We start from the raw sequence: 27,733 nt of genomic DNA on the forward strand, positions 1-27,733 counted from the left end.
AACACATTCCATAGAATAAAACATTTAACCTATAGTTAACAGGTCCCCTCGCCCCCGCCACCAAAATACAACAGGCCCCTTTGTAGGACATGGACCACTGGAGAACATTAGCTATTTACATTGAACATTCTCATTGTCAATACTCTAGTGTAAAAGAAGGGAGAAGAGGCAATAAGCACAAAAGAGTAAGAATAAAGAGGGAGAAAGAAGAGAAAATGGGAGATGAAGTAACAAAAACCAGAAATTTTAAGTAGAGTGCTTTGGCAGAGACCACTAATTGTCCTCCAATATTCATTCTCCTCTTCCTTCCTTGTAATAATAGAATATCTCCCATTACCTCTTACTTTTAGCTGGACACATAATTGCCTGTCCCCAAACTATACTTCACAGAGTCCTTTACAGCTAGGTGTGACCATATAACTAAGTTCCAGCCAATGACATATGAAAGAAAGGAAGGGATGTAAACAATTTCAGGTCATATCTGTATTAAGGAAGTGGCTTTCCCTCCATTCTTATGCCTATCCACCATCAATTGAGGCTAGGACAAGAACAGAGTTGTGGTAATCCGCCTTTACTATCAGATGGGAGTCATATTTTAGGGAAAGAAGGGAAAAACAGAAGTAACATGAATTCCTTCACCTTATGGAATGAAAACTCCTCTATGCCCTCTTTCTTTTCTGAGTCACTGTATTTTAGGGTGTCTATGATACAGCAACTTAGATTATACCCTAATTAACATAAGCTTTTTCTACTTTGTTAATGACTAAAAGATGGAAACAAACAAAAAAAATTGGAATAGATGCAAAGAAACGACACTCATTAAGTGCCTCTGCCTCTGTTACAAGAGTTAGAATCTTCAGGGAGTCTTAACTCTAGTTCGGTCAAGTCACACTAAGAGAGCTTCGTAAAATGATTCTGAGAGTTTCCATAGACGCTTCAGGCAGGTCAGATTTCAACAGTCCAAAAAAATTTCAGCAGGATGCTGAAGTCATTCACCACAGTCACATTCTACCGATGGCTGGCTATCTGCTAGCTTCTTATTACACGGAACTTAAAAAAACACCTTTTTTCCTATCATACAAACATCTCTACCTTGCTATTTTGCTTAGCAGGATGGATTTGGCATGGAATTGATTAAATAGGAAATATTTCTAGCCTCTTCACTCTTTAGCTGCATTCCTCATGACAATAAAATAAAGAGTGATAGAGTAGATTACAAGATTGTGTACACAAACTGGGCAAATACAGACCTTGGATACACATCGTGTGAGTAGATACTAAACAATTATATCATTGAGAATGCTTTCTTTCCCCAGAGTCTTTTCTCCAGTATTTTTAGAAAATATCATATACAATTATTGCAACTCATGCTTTGAAATAATAATGTTAGACAGGGAGTGTTGGCTCACGCCAGTAATCCCAGCACTTCGGGAGGCTAAGGCAGGCAGATCACCTGAGGTCAGGAGTTCGAGACCAGCCTGGCCAAGATGGTAAAACCCTGTCTCCACTAAAAACACAAAAATTAGCTGGGTGTGGTGGCATGTGCCTGTACTCCCAGCTACCCAAGAGGCTGAGGCTAGAGAATCACTTGAACCTGGGAGGTGGAGCATGCAGTGAGCCAAGATTGCAACACTGCCCTCCAGCCTGGGCAACAGAGCGAGACTCTGTCTCAAAAAAAAAAAAAAAAAAAAGAAATAATAATGTTAAACTTCTCCCTCATTTGTTATAACTTATTCTTCTTGTATATTTGCTACTAAAATATTGAAAGCTATTTTTGAGTCTACTATTAAAAAGTATTTACAAATATTTGAATAATCTGGGTAATCAAGCATTAAAAGTAGTAGAGAAAAATAGTTTAAACATGGTGATGCAACAAAAATGAATAGCATGTTCTGACATTCCATTTTTCTTCAGATTTTTATTTGTTTGCTTTTCCTCCTACGCACTATAATAAAACATAGAGTTACAATCAACGTGTGATGACAAATGGTCTCAGGGTTGGGTTTGCATTCCTCTAAATATATTGGCATTCGTAAGCTGGAAAAGATAGATGTAATCAACCACCCTCAGTAGGATGACTATTTCTGGCAAAATGTTCAAACCACATTAAGCCCTAATTTGAAATGATGTTTGAAAGAAAGCAATGCAACTAGGACCAATTTATTTGTACAGCAACTAAAAACTGAACTCACTAGACATATTTAAGAGATGGAAGCAATTAAATGTGTTTGTTTTCTAAATAGACCAAGTATATTAGAAACTTTGAAGGCAAAAAAAATCCCATTTTACTGAACTCAATCATTTGTTGCTGCACAATACTTAAATCATTTTCTTTAGTAGTCCTCTGAGGTTGTTCTAATAAAACATGCTATTTTTAAGAGGGAATAAACAATCTGCTTAATTTCACATTATCAATATGTCATAGAATTTTTTTCTAGTTAGCAGCATGTAGAAGTATGAAATCGCTGTGAGAAAGTGTGAGATAACATTTTTTTTGCTGGTATGTGTGATCCTTACAGAAAACCAATTCCTGTTGTTTACTCACTCAAATGTTTGCCAGACTCTTCTGCAAACTAGTGGTGCAGAGTCATTTTTATGGCGGGGGGGAATTGGTGGTTTTCATTCTTGTTTTTCAAAAAGATGAATTTCGATGTTTTCTCCCTGGATTCAAATCAAGTTTCTATGGTAGTCTGAGAAAATTCAGGTAAAATTATGTCATCTGAATCCTCTTACGTACATACCTAGACACAGATTTAGCATTTCAGCTAAAGATAACAATTGTTCTGGCTCCAAGGAGACTGAAATAGTGACATTTGTATCCAAAATATCTGGCTCCAAATGTGGGATGGCCAGATAACAGAATATCATCAAGTCTTTGGCTAATATATGTACCATGACCACTCAATCAAAGAGAGTTTCTTTAAGACCAAGTGTCCTAGACGTTCTGGCGTCTTTTGCCCGGGGCTATATCCTACAAGCCTGGCTAAGAAAGGTGGCTCTTTACACACCATAATGAAGACCAGGCCCAGGAGGGCAGCACTGCCAAGGTCCCACCGAAGTTTGCCAAGAATTGATGCTACGGAGTATTGAAAACAGGACAGGGCCCTGTCAGTTCTCCTGCTCTGCATCACTAGTTTGCAGAAGAGTCTGACAAATATCTGAATGAATAAACAACAACAGGAATTTGTTTTCTATAAGGATCACACATACCAGCAAAAATACATGAGGATGGCCCCTGCATGAAAGACACAGGAAAGACTGAGAGGAAAAAGAGAAAACTCTGATTTTTTAATCTCATTCCAGCGTAACTCCAAAGAACTCAAGGGCTCTCCTCAGGGTTTATTTACTTTATGCAAAAACACTAACAATTCAATATTGCTAACAGTGGTGGTTCCTTCTGGAAATCCATCTAGGGCTAGGAGATGTATTTGACTTTGATATGTGCCTATTCAAGCTGCTGAGAAAAGAATTAAAGAAATGCTCCTTAAAGAGAGGAGCAGCCTGAAAGATATTCACAAGGCTAAAATACTGGTGAGACAACTAAAGCATGACCAAAACATCAACTTCAATGAATTGCTTCATTTCAAACTAGTGTAAGATTTCATATATAGCAAGTCTAAAATATTTTAATTGAGCTAAAAACCAATGAATGTTTCAGATCCCATAACTGTAATATTCAGCACTTTGGCTAAAGTATTTAAAGATTAAATGTTTCTTCTACTTAAAAACTACATTAAGAATGAAAATACAAATAATACATGAAATAAAAATACATTTTAAAGAAATTCACATTATATTTATCTATATAAAACTGAACTTGTCCCAGGGAACAATCCTGCTTTAACAGAAAGGATAAGAAAACTCAGAGTTTTGAAGTATTGGCTTTAAAAAAAAAATCTAAAACTTACTAAGCAAGAATAGTCATAAAATTTAAATCACTCAGCAAACACTAAGCGAGTATATGTTATATGTAAGACACTGTAAACTTCAATTTTCATAACACACAGCACATTTACAATATCCTCTCAAGATGAGCTTGGTACCACATGTATAGACCTATGTCCACTCTGGGTAGATAATCTTTCACTGGCCTCTTCTCAGTTGGAATTTACAATTTACTACCTTACAATGCCTATACATTCACCTTGTGTGCATCTTACAACACTTAAGATACAATGGTACTAAAAGGCATATGTGACTTTCTCTAACTTCAGCATTACATTTTAGTCCTTGGACATGTTATTGAAAGCCCTTACTAGGCAGACCTTTCCAAACTAACCAGAACATATCCTTTTAATAAAAAATAATAGCTATGTTCTCATTTTCAAAGTTTGTGATTAAAACCTACAGTGAAAGAATCCAGCTGAGAAGAAATTTCCTTTCGGTTCAAAAAAAAATAATGTCATTAAATTTATCGGAACAATATGAAATGAAGATGTTGTTGTTGGGTCCTTCACTTATAATAGAAACCAAATATGCTTGCTGGCTTAGTTAAATCCACAAATTATTTGTCACATAACATTTCAACAACAATTTTGAACATATAAAAGTTAAGGTACCAAAGAAAATCCCACTGTCAATGATAATCAAACTAAACAACTACACACCTTTTTGCATGTGATTTAATTGCCCAGATTTCAAAGAGAGCCACATAATCTCACCAGTTAAAATATTTCTTTTTCTTATTTTAAGCACGGCAGGACAGCTTTTCAAAACATAACTTGTAGTATTGGGTGCCATTCCAACTACCAATTCAGATCCTTTGACATGGCGGCTCAGTTTGCTAATCTTGGCTTATACTTTTAAAAACAACTTACTACAACTTTACGTGGTAGCATTCTGTTTTTCTTATAGTTTATAGCTGAAAAATGTACTCTTTAATTACTCTTGATATTGACAAAGGGCACTGTGACTCATTTTATTTTTCAACATAGAGCTAAAAGGTACATGAATCATCCTTTTGAAATTTGGAATGCAGGCAAAACAGTGGCTGTGAATGGAGTCTAAGTAAATAATTCCTCTCATCATCTAAACTTTTTTTCAGGGCATCAGCACTAGAAAAAGTCATTTTCTTAGCAGTAGCTTATTGCCCTAAAAAAAGAAATGGTGAAAAATTTATTCCCAGAGAACAGTTTATTTACTATAAGATGTGGCTCAGTAAAGTGTTTTGTGTGCTGGAAATGTAAAGTTAATTCTTCCTGTCAAAGCCTTAGGAAAACAGGCACATCGTAAACATACTTTTGCATTTTAGAGCTGGCTCTCTTTATTTTAGAAGAGAGTTTTTTCTATACATCCCTTAAGTCGGCATTCTTAGATGTGTAGAAATGAGAATAAGTAATTTAATAGTATCCTGGTATGACAGATCTAATATAACATATACTAGAGTACGTTTTTCACTCTCCACATGGGAATACAAAGCGGGAGGGGGGGAAGTGTAGAAAATAAAATCCCAAGAGATGAAACTGATATCTCTCTACGAAGAACTTCAAGCTCCTTCAAATAGTGGGGTTAAGTCAGTGCCAAGGCTCAATACTGCCATCTCCTTCCTAAATGCAGAAATACATAAGCAATCTGAGGATAAAAATACAGGATCACAAAGCAAAAAGTAGTTACTGGATACAAAAAATTCACCAAACATAGTTTTTTGTTTTTTTTTTTTTTTTTTTTTGTCATTTTGGTAGGAAATCCAATCACTAAAGATAGTTTAAAAGCTTTATTAAATTAACAAATATTTTAAAACAACAAAATGATTCTTTTTTGTATGGATTCCCCTCCTCTCAAAAAGCTTAATTTATAGTTTAAATGATAATAGCCCTTCCCAAAAACTAAACCACCTTTGCAAAACTAATGAAAGACCACCAAGTTAGAAGGATGGTAGGAACCCGAATTATACTAACGTACAGATGTAATGGATTACCAGCCATTATTCCAGAGGTCACAATATTTGCAGCTTCCCCAACTACTCCTGCAGATAACACCACTATTATTAGAACCTAAGAAGGGACTTTTGAGATGTCTTTTCAGGTTTTTGCATTCTGACAACTGATGGCTCCACCCAGATCCACCAACCAGTCCTGTGGCCCCACCTAGAAGTAGACTCAGCAAACAGGAAGACCATTTTCCACAGCTCTGTGATTGTACCCCCAAACAATCAGCAGCACCCATTCCCCAGCCACCTGCCTCCTCCCAACTATCTTTGAAAAACTCTAGCCTCCAAATTTTTAGGGAGGCTGATTTGAGTAATAATAAAACTCTGCTCTCCTGTTTAACTGGTTCTGAATATGTAAAGCTCTTTCTCTTTTGCAGTTCCCCTGTCTTGATAAATTGGCTCTATCTGGGCAGTGGGCAAGAAGAACCCATTGAGTGGTTACACTATTATTGATAATAGTCCAACTTATTTTTCTTATTTTAAAAGATATTTAAGGATTGAGACAACTACTAAGGAAGTAGATAAAACCAACCTTAAATTTAAGCAGAGTAATTCCTTGGACTATCTTTTCTTTAGGGTTTTTATACTCATTCCCTGACTCCCATGGTTTCCTTACCTAGTAATTGATTCCTGAAAATCCACCATTACAATAATTTTTTTTTAATTTAAAGGTTTTGTCAGAGGCATTTGAACCAGAGTGACTCCATCTTGAACATAGGCTGGGTAAAATAAGTCTGACACCTACTGGGCTGCATTCCCAGGAGGTTAGGCATTCTAAGTCACAGGATGAGATACAAGGTCAGCACAAGATACAAGTCACAAAGATCCTGCTGATGAAACAGCATGCAGTTAAGAAGCTAGCCAAATCCCACCAAAACCAAGATGGTGATGGAAGTGACCTCTGGTAATCCTCACTGCTCATTATACACTAATTATAATGCATTGGCATGCTAAAAGACACTCCCACTGGTGCCATGACAGTTTACAAATGCCATGGCAACATCCAGAAGTTACCCTAGATGGTCTAAAAAGGAGAAGAAGCCTCAGTTCCAGGAACTGCCTGCCCCTTTCACAGAAAGCTCATAAATCCACCCCTTGCTTAGCATAGAATCAAGAAATAACTAGGCCAGGCACGGTGGCTCATGCCTGTAATCCCAGCACTTTGGGAGGCTGAGGCAGATGGATCACTTGAGGTCAGGCGTTCGAGACCAGCCTGGCCAACATGGTGAAGCCCCATCTCTACTAAAAATACAAAAATTAGCCAGGCGTGGTGGTGTGGTGGCATGGGACTGTAATCCCAGCTACTCAGGAGGCTGAGGCAGGAGAATTGCTTGAACCTGGGAGGAGGGGGTTGCAGTAAGCCGAGATAGTGCCGCTATACTCCAGCCTAGGCAACAGAGTGAGACACCATTAAAAAAAAAAAAAAAAAAGAAAAGAAAAAAGAAAAGAAAAGAACTATAAGCATAATCAGTTGAGCAGCCCAAGCCGCTGCTCTACCTATGGAGTAGCCATTATTTATTCCTTTACTTCCTAATAAACTTGCTTTCACTTTATTCTATGGATTTGCCCCAAATTCTTTCTTGTGTGAGGTCCAAGAACCGTCTCTTGGAGTCTGGATTGGGACCCCTTTCTGGTAACCGTTTCAGCTCTATTAAAATGAAAATAGCTCACAGAGAGGTAAATACGTAATACAGCATCAACTACAAAGATCTTACTGTACATTGTTCTCAGGTAGGGTGGCAGCAAGTTCCTGGACAGTGTGGGTTTATGCCTGTTGTCCAAGAGTAATTATCAAAACTACTCCTTTAATATTGATAAATTTTATGATTATTCTCATCTTAGTTCCTTTCTTCAGAGTAGGATTTAGTGGAAGAGGGGAGACCACTGTGGCAAATAAGGGATCATGACCAACTGAGTAAGAAATAGATTGGGAAAATTGAGGGGAAAAGTACTCCTCAGGGAATCATTTAGGTGTTACCTTTATAGGACTTAAAAGACAAAAACCCACATAGTATGAAATGCAACACAATCTTGACAACAGTAAAATATATATTTAGCATATGTGTGTGTGTGTGTGTGTGTGTTAAAGCACCAGTTTATCACTAAATTTTCGAGCAATTTATACTTTTGCAAAAGAAAAAAATGCTAATTTGGAATCTCTCTTCCCACAATTAATAACTACTATCATTACTATTACTGTAGTACCACTGTTACTACCATTTCTCAGATCCAAAGCAAAGACTACATATAGATTCAGCCTGAGAGAATCAGAGGCTCAGGAGAGGCGCTGTTTGGCTATAAATACTGGCCCTGTTTGGCAAACACCTTTCCTGCCTCTGGTATATTGAAATCTTTCAGTGAACCCTAGGAGGATTCACAAGGCACTCCTTCAACAAGGAAAGTTGTTAGCTGTTGGATATGTTACTCATTGATAGAACAGTCCTGTTGCCCTGACTGATACACAAAAAGCCCGCATTCCTAAGGGTAGGGTCCAAACTCAGGAAGGACCTTTGACTCAAGGAGATAAAGGTGAAAGGAGCCAACGTTCCAATGATATGAGTGGCAGAAGGAGATTCGATGTTCAGACTTTAGAAATAGAAAATAAGATGGAAACATTTCTGTGAATCTATCAAAAGAAGAACATACTTTACATAAATCATAAGAATTATATTAAAATTTTACCACAGAAATAAAATAATCATAATATTTTTATACCTTCTAAATTTAATAATTCAAAATGTCAAGACAGCTTTTTCTTTAAGTAAACTATGAAATGAAATCAGGCTCAGGAGAAGTTTTCCCTTCCTTTAATAACTGCCAATCTTTATACAAAAGTCACTGGAGCAAATTATCTCCTCACCCACCACCTCCAAGTTTTTAATCAATATGTGTTTTAAACATTTTGGCTTTAGACCTTTTCATAAAAAGCATATATTGTACATGTATGTAATGTCATTTGAAAGAATATGTCTTACAAAGTTACTATTAATGTGTTGCAAAAAGTAAATATGACATGTTTTTAAATGACCAAAGGGGACTTACTTCATGTTCATCAATAGTGCCTTCAGTCCTCCAATAAATCAGTGGTGACTTTAAGTCCTTTCTGCCTTTTATCCAGAGTTAGAAAGAAAGAACACCAAAACAGCTGCCAAACTCCACAATGCAGAGGATGGGAGAGACTACCCATGAAGCATAAGGAGCACCAGATCTGACTGCTTTGCCTTGGGCCCTTGAACCAAAAGACACTGCGCACTACAAGCTGTGGGCCATTCCTAAGCTTAGTTACCGGGCATGTCAGCTCAACTGTGGGGAAAAAGGTGGTGAAATAAAAACATTCAGAGCTGGGATGTTTTCTCTTGTGCCCTCTTCTTGGTGGTGTTACCATTGGAAAGCTGAGCAACGAGAGAAAAGTACCCAGAAGTTTCTCCATATATAAATCAGTAGAAAGACATATCTGCTCCTTGAAGAGAGAAAATGTTCTAATTGGTATAAGTACTGCCAGCCACATCCTTCCACTATTTCCTCTTATAAAGGAAAAATTGAGACAGCTGTTGTGGGTGCTATAAAACTGAGGCCACTTGCTAATTGAGGACAACCTGAAGCTAATAAATGGGCCGAGTAAACATTTCTTTGCAAAAAGTATTATGACCAAGGTCTTTTAACCTTAAGTGACCTGAAGAAATGTCCCAAAGGGCAAACTGAAAGTGACAATGTACCCTTTAAAAGTGACTTTCAAACTTTTTCAGAACTTGTGCCAGGCAAAAAGCTTAACAACCACACTTGCTCCTAGACACAGCTCATGAAAATTATTGAAAAGATTAGTCCAGAATTTTCATGCTACCTTATTAGAATGGTTACATCCAGTTATTTGGTCCTTTCTTTTGGCTGATTACATGACAGGGCACGATTTTTCCCCTGAGGTAAATTGTGTGAACATGAGTTCAATTAATTTAATATTCCTAATCTCACTGACCTATTGAGTGGAAACACAATGACATGTCAGTGCGGATAGGGGAGGGAAATGTAAAGAATGAGAGAGGCACAAAACAAGTTATCAACATGTGGATACCAGCGTATAATTTGTTTTTGTTTTTTATTTTGTTTTAAGTGCTGATTCTGGCCAGGAACGATGGCTCACAACAGTAGTCCCAACACTTTGGGAGGACAAGGTGGGCAGATCACTTGCGGCCAAGAGTTTGAAACCAGCCTGGCCAACATGGTGAAATCTCATCTCTACTAAAAATACAAAAATTAGCTGGGTGTGGTGGTGGGTGCCTGTAATCCCAGCTACTTGGGAGGCTGAGGCAGGAAAAATTGCTTTATTCTGGGAGGTGGAGGTTGCAGTGAGCCAAGATCGCGCCACTGCACTCCAGCCTGGGTGACAGAACAAGACTCCATCTCAAAAAGAACCAAAAAAACCAAAGCAAAAAGTGTTGATTCTATTAAATGCCATGAGTGGGGAATTCAACGCCGGAGAAACTCATCCCATCTCATCTTATGCTCCAATCCTTTCTTTCAAGAACCATCTCCCGAGAGTCCTTCATCAAGTGTCCCTTAATGCCCAGAGACAGAAATAAACCCATCTCCCCTGATGATAGTCTCTCTCTATCCTTTTATCAGTTTTATATAACATTTTTATTTCTTGAGGTACTCAACCACCTTAACTCCAGAACCTTTAATATGCTAACATACATTGCTAATCTTTAACAGGAGGATATAGTGTACCTTTTTTCCCAAACTTATTTAACTACAAACTTTTTTCTAAAGTGTACCTTGCAGGACTAATGTCCTACCAAACACACTTTGGAAAATACTACTTTAGGTTAAGAACAACTCTTTAATATTTTTCAGTGCGTCTGTTTAATCAGTTATACATCTATCCCACAGTGCTTGTGCAAGTGGATTTTCATATCTAAATTCTTTACTTGGGGAAACCAACTACCCAAACATAGTCTGGAAAACAGAGAGGAATGTGGCTTAACAGTAGCACATTCCTTCCCTTATTCGTTCAAAAGAAAGTAAGGAACACCTACCATGAGTCGGGCTCTATGCTAAGTGCTGGGCACACAAAAATGGCCAGAACTCAATTAATTACTTCTGTCAAAGTGCTCACTGTTTTCTGGAGGATGTAGACAGAATCACACACTGTACACATTGCCACAGCTATGACTCACCTCACATGGTAGTGCTGTATACAACCAGAGTAGCTTCATGTGGAAGCTTTGAATGTACACATGTAAAGAAACAATATGATATAGTATGATGAGTAAAACATTTGAACACTACACAAAATTTACACTCCACACAAAAAGAAATTTAACTCCATTTGGATATATCAGGGAATATTCACAAAAGAGGAGCTGTATCCTCCTTCCCTCTTCCATGATCACTAACAGTGGTGCAAATGTTTTATTGACATTCTTGTCCCTCAATAACTGAGAATTATTTACCAAAATACTAAAAATTAAAGTATCACTCATCTAAAAATCAACCAAAAATTCCTCCTTTTGCAACACAATTTGTATGCTTATAAATATAGGTCTATATAGCTGATAACAATTTGCTACTATATCTTAGGCATTTAAAATCCAATATCAAATAGATACTTGCTTCTCAAAAGTTGAAATGAAACATAAGCTCTATGAATGCTTAGGACCTGTATTCACAGATAAGTGGAAATTACTTATTAATATTATAAATGAGAAGAATGTTAAAAATGTAAATTGGTTGTTTTCTAAAGCACTTTAGCATCTTCAGCATTTGGAAAAAGAAAAGACTTCAAGATTATTGCTTAATGCTATAAGTGATTTCTTGGACTACTTTAACCTACAGGGTTGGGGAGATGGAGGTAGAAAGGAGTGACATTTAAATGGAGCCAGGCTTGGTGAACCTGCTGTGGACTAATTGTTCTTCCAATTCCTCTACTTCAGTCACCAACAACTAAATGAAAACAAGCACCTATAACTGACAAGAAAAGAATGTTCAGATCTACAGAAAGAGAAGAATGCAATTTTTCTTCTGAGGAAGCAATTTTTAAAACTAGAAAGCAACAACCAATGTGTCACCTATGCTGTTTGCCCTGCCAGATACTCCCTCTGACTGAGACTTCATGTTTTCCCATTTAATATAATAATATATTGTAAACAGTAAAAAACTAGAAAGAACAATCATATAGCCAACAACAGGGTTTTAATTAAATAAATTATGGCATACCTTCATTAAAAATGGTATTTATGCTCAAAATATAAAATGACAGAAATATTCTTAGAATATAATATAAAAATATGAAATTGTATAACATAAATCATGACAATCCTATAAATGCAATTTTAAACACAGAAACTAAAGACTATAAGGAGGGGCAGGCATGGTGGCTCACACCTGTAGCCCTAGCACTTTGGGAGGCTAAGGCAGGAAGATAATTTGAGCTCCCTAGGAGTCTGAGACCAGCCTGGGTAACATAGTGAGAACTCTTCTCCATAAATAAAAATTAAATAAGTAAATACTATAAGGAAATATATCAACATAATCGTGATTATCACTGGGGATAGAGTTATTAGTGATTTTAATTTCTTCGCTATGCTTTTCTCCATTTTTCAATTTAAGTTGGGTTGGTTTCATTTTCTTATCATTATCTTTTGTTTTTTTTTTGAGACGGAGTCTCAGTCTGTCGCCCAGGCTGGAGTGCAGTGGTGCGATCTCGGCTCACTGCAAGCTCCGCCTCGCGGGTTCACACCAAGACAGGCTCTCCCTGTGTTGCTCAGTGTAGTCTTGAACTCCGTGTTCAAGTGACCCTCCTGTCTCCACCTCTCAAAGTGCTGGGATTACAGGCATGAGCCACATTGGTTTTAAAATAAAGAAAAAATAATATCCTCTTTAAGATACTTCCTTCTTATTTTATTTTTCCTTCAGAGGGCACTGTTTTAGGGCCTTAAATAGTAAACAGAATATTCTATTTCATATCATCCTTTCCCGAGAATATTTGTCAGCAGTCCTGTAAACAGAAGATCTAGTTTAAAGACTGCAGACCTGAGATGCATACTTAGGGTTACATCACAGCATATACAGCACCAACTAGATTTTCCCAGTTACCTGTAGCAAAGATAAAAATCTATTCCTAAGCATGTGGCTGTGCTATAACGATTCCTCTCTTAAGCTTGATGGTTTGATTCCCAAGGCTGAAAATATCAGTAACCTCTCTTGGTTACAGATGTCACCAAATGCAAACATAAAAATAAACTGTGAATGGGATCTGATGTGGTTTGGATCTGTGTCCCCGCCCAAATTTCATGTAAATTGTAATCCCAGTGTTGGTGGGGCCTGGTGGGAGGTGATTGGATTTTAAAGGCAGATTTCCCACTTTGTACTGTTCTCATGACAGAGTTCGCACAAGATCTGGTTATTTAAAAGTGTGTAGCACCCCCTGCCTCTCTCTCTTGCTCCTGCTCCAGCGACGTGAAGATGCCTGCTCCTGCTTTGCCCTCTGCCATGAGCCAAAGTTCCCTGAGGCCTCCCCAGAAGTAGATGCTGCCATGCTTCCTGTACAGCCTGTTAAACCATGAGCCAATTAAACCTCTTTTGTTTAAAAATTACCCAGTCTCAAATATTTCTTCACAGCAATGTGAGGACAGACTAACAATACAGGATCTGAATGGATGCCCAACAGAAAGAGCTCTGCACTAGGTAGAAGCCAGGCCACCAAGGCTCTAGTCCTGGTTATGCTACTAAAATAGCTGAGTGACCTCGGTAAATTATAACTCAGAGTGTCGGTTTCCACACATGTAAAATTAGGGAATTCAAGGATCTACTTGTCTAAGGAATCTTCTGATAAAAGAACAAATGGCATCTGCAAATGAGTAAATATTATGGAGTCACATATAGAATGGAGTGATACTTCGGTTAACATAAACAGCTATGAAAATATTCTCCAAGGGTCCAGAGTCTACAATCCACAAGCCCCTGGTCTTCCATTAGCTAAATGTATGAGATTCTGAAAATTATCTCATATCTTTGGACCACTGTAAAACAAGGCAGGTGGAATAGATGATCTCCAAGTCCCTTCTAATGCTAAATTTTATTATTTGGAATTCAAAGAAGAGTCTAGATAGGACAAAGAGAAATCAGGTTTAAAAAATGACTAAAGTAAACATTAAATTCTCTGACTTCCCTTGTTTTTATACAGGATTAGATTTTCTTTAATTGTGCTATTTGGTAGAGGGTTAAGTGAGAGTAACAACTATATTCTAGTAGATGGTAGGATATCAATTATTTCTTTAAAAAAGCATTATGATTAGGTTAAAATAAGGCAGACTCCAAGTCCATGGACCTATTAAACACCATTATGTATTTATTGTCTAGCACAGCGAGAGGAAGTCAACTGGGATACACAGCATTTCAGTTACTTTTAAGGCTGTCCAAATGCTATGGCAAGATTTCATTGTACTGAGTTAAGTGTCAAAAGGAATCCTAGGTACATAGCAATTCAAAAGACACATTCCTTGCTCATATAAATTAGAAACAATTATGCTTTCCACCTATAGTCTGAGTACTGAATGATATAATGATTTTCAAAGATATGGGTAATATATAAGGATGTGGTCCCAAAGTCTTTCATCACATCTCTTTTTATCCTACACACAATTCAAGTTAAAAATACTACCTACATTTTTATTTTGATCATAACTCAGGACACTGCTGCACTGTGGCCTGGCAATAGCTTTCCTTCCTGCACATGTGCTACGTGTATACCACACTCGGGAGTCAAACAGCTTTGTCATGAACAAGGACTGATTTGAGCATTAGTTGTGCTGACTATCACAGACCTGGCAGTTCACTGAGATTAGATCAACAACACAACATTACAAAACCATCATCAAGGCTTGACAATATTGGTGATTTACCAAAGCCACCAAAATGGAATTTGGCCAATATCAATGCCCTCACTATAATATACCTAATTTTTTTTTGAGGTGTGAGTCAACATGCCCAGCCAATATACCTAAATTAAAGGCTTTTGTGGAATTTATTTAATTACACATATAATATTTACCCTTTAATTTCTATTTGTGATACTAGATAAACATTGCAACTGTACATGTTACATTACAAGTTTTTGAGTCATTGAAAGACATTTGTAACAAGGAGGAATGTATAGGTATGTAATTATCTATTTTTGCATAATTATATAATACATGCAATGTACCATAAAAATAGGAGGCTACTGGCACATTGATTTCCACAAGTTACTATGTTCAATTATAGCAAAAAGCCTACATGAACATGTCAACCTGATTCTGCCTAACAAACATTTACAAAGTAGCTGCTAGGTACAGGGCACAGGAAAACATTCAGGGCATTCTTTAATCATTTCCTTGCCCTCAAGGGGCTTACAAGGACATTTTAGTTTCCCTTGCACTTAAAACCCTTAGGTCAATGGTTCATTTTTTATAGAGTTCTTGGTAAGAGGTTTTGCTGGAAGTTAAGGAACTATATTTTTGCTACCAGCCTGTGTTTGGAAAGAGGACTATGGAACTGATCTTATTTGAAAGAAAATAGCCAGGATCTACTTGAAAATACTGAAATATATGTTTCTACAACACAAATATTATGTGGCTATTGCTTGCCCATCCCCAGCCTGGTTCTGAGAACACTGGGTTCACCTAGGGAAAAGGAAAAAGAAGAAAGTGATAGAGATAGAATTTGTTATACGTAAACAGCCCTAGGTTAGACTGGACAGAGAATAACAACCAGGCCCCAGGCATGTCAGAAACATATCTTATTAACACTTCAAAGAGGGCATTTTTATCCTTATTTAACAAATGAGGCTCAAAGGGCTTAGGAAATTTGCCTGAGGTCACACAGCCATGTTGCGGCAGAACCAGGATTCTAATCAAGGGATGTCTCACTCCAAACACCACAAATTTCCACTCATCAGCTGCCTCTACGAAAAGATGATAGATACTTATGCAGGTACCTACCATTTGATCAAAACAAACACCTTTGACTTTAACTTTAATGCTGCACAAAGTGTTACGAGCACCTTTTCAGTTTTTTTCTTTTTAAACTTCCTCTATAGCTAGATCCTTATCTTTGACTTCTAGTGCTTTTTTTTTTCTTTAGTCAATGGTGAAAGCTCGAAAGAGTGTGTAACACTTACTAACTGTTGGCACAGAGTTGAAATAGGTTTCCAATTGTTCTTTCTTACTTGTATAAGCATAAAATCCAATCCCTTCATTGATCGAAAGCAAAGTCAGGTTTCAAGAGCACAAAGACCAGGTCTCTAACTGACTGCTACATTCAATTGTCTCGTCTCAAATAATATAAACTAACATATGGAAACCTCAAAACTAAAGATCTGGTCAGGAAGCCAGAATTGGACTTCAACCAACATAATTTTTCATTCCAGTTTTAGATGGTGGTGGAATTAGTTTGGTAAGATGGAATATGCTGACACTCAGAGGCTATATCAAATTGTCATAAAGAGAAGAGACTATTAGAAATATAAGGACTAGGAGAAGCCAAATATCTTTCAGTCAAGAAGCAATAAGAACGTGATTCTCAGATAAGAAACCTAAGAATTCAATAAGCAAAAACTTATACAAGAAAAGTTATGTTACAATCTGTGTTTAGACAACTGGAAGGTACTTTTTTGTTTATTGCGTGGTAAATACAACCATCCCTATAAAAACAGAAATGCCTGTTCATCTCCTTACTTCCAAGTCAATAGGCATTTGTCTTTAAGAAATGCCCAAACCAATGGATTAAAAAATATTATGTTGTTTAAGCCAAGGGATGCCTAATATTTCTGACAACCACCACAAGTTAGGAAAGAGACATAGAACAAATTCTCCCTTAGTGCCTCCAGAAGGAATCAGCCCTGCCAACACATTGATTTTGGACTTCTAGCCTCCAGAGCTGTAAGACAATATATTTTCTGTTGTTTTAAGCCAGAAAGATATTATGTTATTTGGCAAGAATTTTATTTCTGAGAGTGAAGCATAAGCTACATTAAATTGTGTTATTTTGATGTGTTAATACAAAGAGATTTTTCAACTCTAAATACAAGTCAATATGGCCCATTATTCTGCATGTTAAGCATTACTTTCTGTCTGTGTGTGTGTGTGTGTGTGTGTGTGTGTGAGTGTGTGCACGTTCTGTTTTGTTTTGTTTTGTTTTGGAGACACAGTCTGACTCTGTTGCCCAGGCTAGAATGTAGTGGTGTGATCATGGCTCACCGCAGCCTTGACCCCCGCTGCCAGGCTCAGGTGATCCTCCCACCTCAGTCTCCAGGTAGCTGGGACTACAAGCACGCCCCACTATGCTCAGCTAATTTTTTGATATTTTCTGTGGAGATGGGGTTTCGCCATGTTGCCCAGGCTGGTCTCAAATTGCTGAGCTGAAGCGATCTGCTACCTCAGCCTCCCAAAATGCTGGGATTACATGTGTGAGCCACTGCACCCGGCCCTGCATTATGATTTCTTGGTTAGCACAAATTCATAATCTAAATGATGCTGTTCAATACAGTAAAAGCATTAGCCACCTGTGGCTACTTAAATTAATTAAAACTAAATAAAATTAAAAATTCATTTCCTCAATTCCTCAGCCACATTTCAAGCACTCAACAGTCGCATGTGGCCAGTAGCTACTGTATTGAATGGGACTGATGCAGGACATTTCCATCAATGCAGAAAGGTGTGCCGGAAAGTACTAGGTTAGAAGGATGACATACAAGAACTACTGCTTCCATTTAAAGAAACTCCTGGCTTCTCATCCAACACTGACTCATAACACTCATATAATAACAGCTATACTCCACAGTCTCATAAATATCACTTTCTTTGATGTACAACCTAGAAAAACCAAACAACTGGCACTTTATTATGCACAGTGGCAGGTCAGCATCTAGTTTGGAGATGCTATTGTCCTTTCTGTTGGCAACTGTTATCTTGTGCAGTTCCATTTGTCTGGATTAGAACACAGTTGTGGTGAGAAAATGGAAAACATGATGTTCCCCCTTCAGCAATGACCCCGATTCACCCGATGTTCCTTTTGGGATTGTTCCTATGTGACCATGAAGTGCATTTCATACCAACTGTAATCCTACACTTGTAAATAACCATAGTAACTCAAGATAATAAAAGGATTGATCCTAGATAGAGGAAAGCTGTGAACTGCCACAGGTCCAATATTCTCTCATTGAGATATATTGTGTTAAAACATTGTGTTAAATAACCATTAAGTAACAGTTATTTAAAAAAAAAAAAAAAAAGTCCCCCCAGGAGGCAGATAATCAATATTCCATTGGGTGCCTACAGCCCTTAAAATAGGTTTAGAGTCTTTTTAAACTATATTATAGGGCTTCAAAGTTCTTATGATTAATTCCTCAATTATACGTATTCTATTTGACTTATATTTATTTATATTTAGCCTATTCTAATTATTTCATTCTACCTAATTCTTGCCTGAATTGAAGTCTCCAAATTCATTTGAGAATTATTTGAATAATTTTTCTCAAAACCAATGCCTTTAGCATTATGTTAAAACTCTTAGGCTTAGTGCAGTGGCATACAACTGTAATCCCAGCACTTTGGGAGGCTGAGGTGGGAGAATCGCTTGAGGCCAGGAGTTCAAGACCAGCTGGGCAACATAGTGAGACCCTGTCTCTACAAAAAAAAAAAACAAAACTTTAAATTATCCAGGCATGGTGGTGCATGCCTGTAGTCCCAGCTAACTTGAAAGGCTAAGACAGGAGGATTGATTGAGCCCAGGAGTTAGAGGCTGCAGTGAGCTATGACTGGGCCTCTATATTCGTGCCTGTGTGACAGAGAAAAACTCTGGTTATGAAAAGATTAATAAATTTAAAAAAAAATTTAACTTTTGAAAGACTTTCGTTTTAAACAAGGACTCAGTATTCCTAATATAAGAATGACAAAGAATAAAAATAAAGCTAAGTGTTGCTATTAAAGCAACCTAGATTCCACGACATACATCCTTGAAGATAGCTGCGAGACATGCTTGTTCTGTGTTAACATGGAAACTGGATCCATCCCATGATTGTTTTTAACTTCTCTACTTACAATAAGCATATGCAACATGTTATAATGCTTAGAGCATAAATATAAGGAAAAACAATAAAGTGCATTACTGTGGCTACAACTACGACAAGAACTCTGACCTAAGCAAAAATAAATGGAAATTATTTCTTAAATTTGCAGCAGCCTGTGTGCAGTGCATGGCTCTTTGAGACACACAGGCCCTGAGACAGACTTACAGCCAGAGAAGATTTGGTGGTTTCTCATTAGGCCCCTGGCAGTGAGTATTTCAGAAAATTAAGTAGTTTATGGAGCACATACTCTTGAGACATTCCCTTGCTTGATTAGATGAGGCAACAGTACAATGTGGATGTGAATTCTAAACAGATGGGGAAAATAACCATAGAAAAGGAACTGCTGGCTTTGGCCAAATTGTAAAAGGGTTCTCCTAATGGGCTAGCAGAATATGCCTCGTGGAGAAAGAAGTTAGAGGGGATCTGGCCACTACAAACAAAAAGTCAAAGTTAAATGCCCCACCACTGGGAAGGAGGGAAAAGATAATAATCAGAGAGAAAAACAAGGGGTGTTTCAGAGTTGCTGGTAATCTATTTCTTGGCTAGTGATGACTAAACACGTTTGCACACTTATAATAATTCAGCAGACTCTACACTTATAATTTGTGCACCTTTCCATATATATGTTACACTTAAATTTTTTTAAAGGAAAGGAAGTTAAATGCCGGACTCCCTAACTGAGATTCATAGAGACTAACCTCAGAATCTGTGGGTTTCTGTGAAAGAAGTAACAAAAAGGAATTTGTTCAATGTTAACACTAAGGCATATCATTGAGTGAGACACATGTTGTTGTGGTGACATTTCATCTTATTGTGTCCCTTTGTGAACATTCTGTTGTGGCATTAGTCCAAACTCATTGCTGCATACTAAACAAGATGTTCTCTGACTGTTTGGTACTAACCAATGCTGTTGCCTGTCAGCAGGCAGATATAGAGGTCCTCATAGATACACAGCACTGTCTGCACTGGCCATTGTGGCAAGAGAAGTATTCTGCACACAGTGAGATTAAAATGACTTGTGGATTTTTTTCACAAGTAAAAAGTATAAAATAATACAATTCATACTAAATTATAAGTGCTAAAGGAAGAATGACTAAACATCTATATTATTTTAATTAAAGAGGATCTCCAAGAATTGGCAACAGTCTTTGTTTTTTATCTTGAGACAGGGTCTCTCTCTGTTGCCCAGGTTGGAATGCAGTGATGCAAACACGCTTACCGCAGTCTCAATACTTGGGCTCAAGCAATCCTCCTGCCTCAGACTCCTGAGTAGCTGGGAGCACTGGTGCACGCCACCACACTCTGCTAATTTCTAAAATTTTTGGAGAGATAGGATCTTGCTATATTGCCCAGGCTGGTCTTAAACTCCTGCGCTTGGGTGATCCTCCCACTTCAGCCTCCCAAAGTGCTAGGATTACAGGCATGAGCCACTGCACCCAGCCCATGGGGAGTAATTTATAAAGAAAAGAAATTTATTTCTCACAGTTCTGAAGGCTGGTAAGTCCAATATGAAGATGCCAACATCTGTTGAGGGCCTTCCTGCTGCATCATCCCATGGTGGAAGGCAGAAGGTCAAGAGGGCACACGTGTGAGAATGCAAGAGCAAAAGGGGGCCAAACTCATCCTTTTATCAGGAGCCCACTCTCACGCAAACGCCATTAATACATTCATGACGGCCTTGCCTCTTAAAGGTCCCACCTCCAAACATTGTTGTATTGGGGATTATGTTTTGGACACAGGAACTTTAGGGGGACACATTCAAACCATAGCATAGGGTGAAGGAGAACTTCACAAGCAGAGGAGCTGGAATTCAAAACCCGGCAGCCTGATTCTGTCTTCACCACTAGACTCACAGGAAAGCTGGGAGAGGATAGCATAGGTTGAAAGTGCAAATTTAAAGGTGTGTCTGAAAAAACAGGCCAAGAATCTTACCTTGCTGGTGATAGACATAGATGAGGTAAAATAGAAAGACTTTTCAGGTAACTGTTTCTGGAGGGATTGGAAGAGCTTCTGACGCCACTGACTTCCTTGACATGTTCTGTAACTTTAGCTTCCACGGCACTCTTTTCTTCTATTCTCTCTACCACTCTGATGATTCATCTTTCAAATTCATGTCTCTTTCTTTTACCTCTCCATTTTCTCTGGCATTTTTCAGGGTTCTGAATGTGCTCCTTTTCTACCTTTCTGGCTTCTCTCGTAGCTATAATTCTTTTTTTTTTTTTTTTTTTTTTTGACAGGGTCTCACTCTGTCACCCAGGCTGGAGTTCATTGGCACAAACACAGCTCACTGCAGCCTCAACCTCCCCAGGCACAGGTGATCCTCCCACTTCAGCCTCCCAACTAACTGGGACTACAGGCACACACCACCATACCAAGCTAATTTTTGTATTTTTTTTAGAGATAGGGTTCCACCATGATGCCTAGACTGGTCTCAAACTCCTGGGCTCAAGCAATCCTCCTGCATCAGCCTCCCAAAGAGTTGGGTTTACAGGCATGACCCAGATAGCTATGATTCTTAACAGGGCTATGGATGGGGGGATCTTTAAGTATTACAGATAAGGATGTTGTTTTAAAATCCCATCAGGTGGTCCTGATACACATACCCTACCTTACTGTGTGCACTCGTGCACACACACACACACACACACTCCCGCAAACACACCAACACGAGAATCACTGGCTTATAAATATGCTGATGACTATCAAACTTTTTTGGATACCGCATCTATTTCCCAACCACCTACTGAACAATTCCAACCTTAGACACATAAATCATAGATAACTATTCCCCAGTCCCTCTGTTGACATTCCCTTTCATGCCTAATGGTCTCTGTGAGACTCTTTCTCCACTGTCTTCCCACTTTCTCACAGTCTCCACTTTCTCACAGTCTCTGTGAGGCTCTTTCTCCACTGTCTTCCCAAATCCAATCTACCACCAAATCCATGTGATTCTCCTTCAAATACAGTCCTCTTTTTCTTTCCCACTGCCACTACCCTAACTTAAGTTTTCATCCACCCTCCTCTAAATAACTGCAACAACCTTCCAACTAGTCCCCTTATGCTAATTTAGCCTCTGTATCACCAATTTATCTCCCCTAAATAGAATCTACACATCCCCCCTTGTAAACAAATACCTCATACACCATTTAAAAAAAAAACCACCAACACCTGCCCTAACCCACCTCTATAACTCCATCACTGTTCCCTGTCTCCTTCCCCTCCTCCAGACCCTACACATCAATCATGCTAAACCTGTTGTCCCTCTATGAGTGGACAATAAGCTTTCATGCTTCCATTCTACTACAAGTGCTACTTCCTCTGCCTAGCATGTCCTTGTTTGCTCAGAAAACTCCTACTCACCCTTCAATACCCAACATAATTATTTACTTCCTCAGTAAAACATTCCTGGCTCCCTTTTCTAGGTCTCACAGTACTGGGAGGCTCCTGCAGGTGCAGGACCCAACTTATACCATGATATCCTCTCATGCCCAAGCTCAGTATCTGGCAACTGGAAAAAACTCAATACAGTCAATGTTTTTGCTCAATGAAGACCTGAGAAACATCCCAGGAAGATAAGTAGCTATTGAGATCATCTAATCAAAAAGCTGTAAACTATGAAAATAATGGTGATCAAAATGGAGAGAGGGAGGTGGGCCAGAGAGGTTAGCGACAGTCTTGATGAGGAGTATACAAAATAGAATAAAGTATACAAAATCAGAATAAAGATCAGAATAACCAATATTTTTGTACTTGTGAGAGTTGAAGGTTGATGGTTCATGAATAGTACTAAAGAAATTAGGAACATTTATTCCCTACAATGGGTCCTTTTATATCAGCTTAAATTATGTAGAAACTATGTGAAAATTATTTCAAACAATTGTAGAATTAAGAGAGCCTCTAAGTAAAATAATTATCCTTACGTCCTCAATGGCAGAGTTATTACTAGAAATCAAGTATCCTGACACTCAGTACTTTTTCCACTGTAGTATCCTGACTCTTTAGATTTCAAGTTCCGGACTTGAAAGCTGACTGTTTCAGCAGGGCACAGTGGCTTGCGCCTGTTATCCCAGCTACTTGGGAGGCTGAGGTGGGAGAACAGCTTGAGCCCAGGAGGTCAAGGCTGCAGTGAGCCATGCTCACTCCACTGCACTCTAGCCACCTGGGTGACAGAGTGATACTCCATCTCTAAAAAAAAAAAAAAGAAAGAAAGAAAACAAAAAGACAAACAGCAACAACAAAAACTTGACTATTCCAGAAAAAATGTTGAAATATAGGGAATTACCAGATGAATTCCCTTGAAACGGAGCTTCACAATCAACCTTAATATTGTATGTCTTGGCCAAGTGTGGTGGCTCATGCTTGTAATTCCAGCACTTTGGGAAACCCCAGCAAAAGGATCACCTGAGTCCAGGAGTTCAAGACCAACCTGGGCAACATAGCAAAATCTCATCTCTACTTTTTTTTTTTTGAGACCGAGTCTCGCTCCATCACCCAGGCTGGAGTGCAGTGGCATGATCTCGGCTCACTGCAGCCTCCACCTCACAGGTTCAAGCAATTCTCCTGCCTCAGCCTCCCAAGTAGTTGAGATTACAGGCACACGCCACCATGCTCAGCTAATTTTTGTACTTTTAGTAGAGAAGGGGTTTTACATTGTTGACCAGGCTGATCTCGAACTCCTGACCTCAAGAGATCCACCCACCTTGGCCTCCCAAAGTGCTGGGATTTCAGGCGTAAGCCACCACGCCTGGGCCTCTACAAAATATCTTTTAAAATTAGCTGGGAATGGTGGTGTGCACCTGTAGCCCAGCCACTCACGAAGCTGAGATGGCAGTATCACTTGAGCCCAAGGAGTTTGAGGCTGCAGTGAGCTATGATTGTGCCACTGTAATCCAGCCTGGGGAACAGAGCAAGATCCTATCTCTAAAAACATACAATAAAAACCATTTTAATAGTTACCCAGGCTGGTCTCCAACTTCTAGGCTCAAAAGATCCCCCCACCTCGGCCTCCCAAAGTGCTGAAATTACAGGCATGAGCCACCACGTCCAGCAGAAAAACTAAAAATTCTATGTCTTCTCTACAATTCTTGTCCTTGGCAAATTTACTTGACATCATTTTTATTGGACCACCTCCATTCCATTTCATTGTATGTCTTCCCTGAATTTGAATCCTATGGCATCCTCATCATTGATCTAACAAGGACACTACTTTTTCCCTACACATTTTAACAATTTTGTTGAATGGGAAAAATAGTAGAGTGCTACGATCTTTTGTGAGAGCTCTGAAGCCAAATTACCTCGGTTTGAATCCCAGTGCTACCACTGACAACATCACCATGCATTACTTGACCTCCTCAGTTTCCTAATTTGTTAAATGAAATTGTTGGCAGGTCCCATAAAACCTGGTTCTGCTCTAATCTTAGAACAGTACTTTGCACATAGTAAGTGCTCAATAAATGGTATGTATTATGATATAACTATTATTATCACTTATATAGTGATAGTTCAGTGACTAGTCCATCTTACTATCTGTATTAATGTTATCTGTCTTAGCTTATAAATTCCTTGGTTGTCTATGGGAATGGAAAGATGGACATCTAATCAAAGGTTTGGAATGATACCTAGCACAGAACTAAACATCACAACTAATTAGAAATAGACATTCAATAAACTAGGGAGACACTCTGATCTCCTGACTGTACTCTAGTAGTTATCTTAGTATGTGCTAGTTTCCCCTCTGTCTTTAAAATGAACTGTTCTCAACTATTAATTAAAATGGTCTTGTCAAATTACGAGTTTATCTCACCTTGAAATCAAATCAAAAAGAAGAAACAGTAGAAAAGCATGAGTTTAAATAGCCTTTCATGCCTAAGTATGATTATGCACAGAGAAAGAAACAGAAAATAAATATTTACTTATCCAGAATTCAGCTGTATGAATCCAGGAAACATTTTTTTTTCCTGTCACTATTAATTAAAGATGTGGATAGTCCTACATGCCAGAGATGTTGTTATAATTAAGTTCTTTTAAGAACTTGTTATTAATATTTCAACAATCTGGAAATCATACTCCTAGGTATTCACCCAAATGAGTTGGAAACTTATGTCCATTTAAAAACCTGCACACAAATGTTAGCTTTATAGCAGCATTATTCATAATTGCCAAAATCTGGAAGCAACCAAGATGTCCTTAAATAGTTGAATGGATACAAAAATTATACTATAACTTATACATGGGAATATTATTCAGCAATTGAAAAAAATAAGCTATTAAGCAACAAAAAGACATGGGAAACCATAAAAGTATATTGCTTGGTGAAAGAAACCAGTCTGGAAAGGCTACATATTGTATCATTCCAACTATATGACATTCTGGAAAAGAAAAAATTGTGCAGAGAGTAAAAAGATGAGTGATTGTAGGGGATATAGGGCAGGGGGAATGGGGAGAGAAAAATAGGTGGAACACAAGAAATTTTTAGAGCAGTGAAAACTATTCTGTATGTCTGAAATCTGTATGGCACTGACTTTTTTTGTTTTTGTTTTGTTTTGAGGCGGAGTCTCGCTCTATCGCCCAGGCTGGAGTGCAGTGGCGCAATCTCGGCTCACTGCAAGCTCCGCCCTCCGGGTTCACGCCATTCTGCCTCAGCCTCCTGAGTAGCTGGGACTACAGGCGCCCGCCACCTCGCCCAGCTAATTTTTTGTATTTTTAGTAGAGACGGGGTTTCACCGCGTTAGCCAGAGTGGTCTCGATCTCCTGACCTCGTGATCCGCCCGCCTCAGCCTCCTAAAGTGCTGGGATTACAGGCGTGAGCCACCGCGCCCGGCTGGCACTGACTTTTAAATGCTGGTATTAAATAAATATAAATAATGGTATTATGTTTATGTTTAAATATTATTATTCATGTCAATATAATGTGAATTACATTTCTTTTCAAAATTTAATTTTGCCCAATATGCAAAAACACAATTATAATTTCTTGTTAGAAGCATATATGCCAGCTTAAAAAGAAGCATAGATACCAGCTGATTTTCTTACAGAATTTTGTCATTGTTTATAAGATGTATAAGATTGTATTAAGATAAAATATGAAGTAAATAAGAAAACCTCCGTTAGTAGCTGTAAAATGCATCATTTGTGCCCACTGCCTGACTTTTATACATTACTACATTGTAGGATCATGAATAAAGCGAAAAAGAATGTGGATGATATGATATGTATAAGCCATCAATACTATGTAGTCGGCCTAATCTACAGAGTGGTAATTATTTCCACTATTCTCAAAAGTAAAACATATATCATTAATGGAGCCATAAGGCATCAAGTCTTCCTTAAAATGTATAGTCTACTACCATTTAACATGTCTGTATGTCAATGAATTCATTCTACAGGTATTAATTAACAACTGACACTCAATAAAATATGTAGAAAAAATTAAAGTATGCTAAAGGTGAATCATCCATTAAGGACACATTCATCAATGTGAATACAGTATTAGTATTTGCCTTTAAAGTGTTTTTACTTATGTTGCTTACATTCCTAGATGCCTTTTTGCCTTAATTTGCCCCAAAACTTGTTTCTTAAAATATTTGCTCATATTCCACTTGCTTCTCTCCTGAGTCATTATCAATCACTTAAGATGTTAGATGGTGACAAGAGAACCAGATGTAATATCCCACCCCTAAACACGCATTTATTCCCAGGTGACTATTTAAAAAGCAACTCAAGAAATATGATCCCATTTTCAGAAAACTGAGGCAAGGAGAAAGACAATAAAAGATAGAAAGAAAAAGAAAAACAACAAACACTAGTTCTAGAAGTTTTACCTGCCTCAATTAAGGTATATACTTTGGCATTAAAGGGAGTCATATTCAAAATTTATAAGATATGGCCTTTATGCCATTTATTTTTATTTAAACTAAGTTCCAAAACAAATAATTCTTATTAACTGTTTAAAATTTGAGAGAAAATGTGAAGATTTTCATTGTAGACCATATTTTCTTAAATTAAAATCTCCATAGCAAAGTGATTTTTAGTATATAGCATTCTTGCTGCTGATAGAAATGACAGTCTGTTAATACTTATATAGCTCTGCCTTAAATTCATTTGTTCATATACATTAATTTATTGTCTTTGGACAATATCTCTTATCTTTTATCTATTTCACTCCACTCAATTTCCTATGCATTTCTAATACCTCCAACTGCTAATTTTCCTTCATTGAAATGTTAAATATTATTTATGAGCTCCTTAAAAATCTTCTATATATACTAACATGTTATAATTACATTGATTTTCATAAAGAAAAAATTAGTTCTGAAAAAGAAAAAAGCTATTTAAAATGTTTATATTCTATCCTAAAAAATAGTCTTCAACTGAATTTTTTGGTAAACTATGTTGCAGTTTTTTACTAATGTTCTTTGGTTCAGTATAAATGATATGGTAAATTTGCATTCAAATTCATGGAACTTTTGAAATCTGTTTCCCATTTAGCTGGCCAGCCAAAAACAATATTTTCATTTGTAAACAGCTGTTTCATAATCAGCTCTTTTGTACTACGTGGAATTCCATAAAAGATAGAAAATTTTATTTAAAATACAGGAATCGCATTAATCCACTGCAAATCATTGATTAGTTTTTGTATACTATCACACATTTAACTTATAAGGAAAGATTTTAAGGAAAATTTAATCTTGTGTCCAAAT

The 27,733-nt window shown here is 37.7% G+C and overlaps 1 protein-coding gene and 1 long non-coding RNA gene across 4 annotated transcripts in view; both read right to left on the minus strand.

Annotated features, from left to right (window-relative positions):
- The window catches only part of LOC129049752 (uncharacterized), a 68,343-nt gene extending 64,787 nt beyond the window's left edge, over positions 1-3,556 (minus strand). Inside the window, exon 1 of one of the 2 annotated variants that reach the window (XR_010136965.1) lies at positions 1,802-3,556. This is a non-coding gene — a long non-coding RNA (uncharacterized LOC129049752). The remainder of the gene's footprint in view (positions 1-1,801) is intronic. The other variant, XR_010136966.1, reaches the window with a different exon arrangement.
- The window catches only part of SLC25A21 (solute carrier family 25 member 21), a 506,267-nt gene that overhangs the window by 445,966 nt on the left and 32,568 nt on the right, over positions 1-27,733 (minus strand).

This window comes from Pongo abelii, chromosome 15 (genome assembly GCF_028885655.2).
Source record: "Pongo abelii isolate AG06213 chromosome 15, NHGRI_mPonAbe1-v2.0_pri, whole genome shotgun sequence".
NCBI classification, from domain to species: domain Eukaryota; kingdom Metazoa; phylum Chordata; class Mammalia; order Primates; family Hominidae; genus Pongo; species Pongo abelii.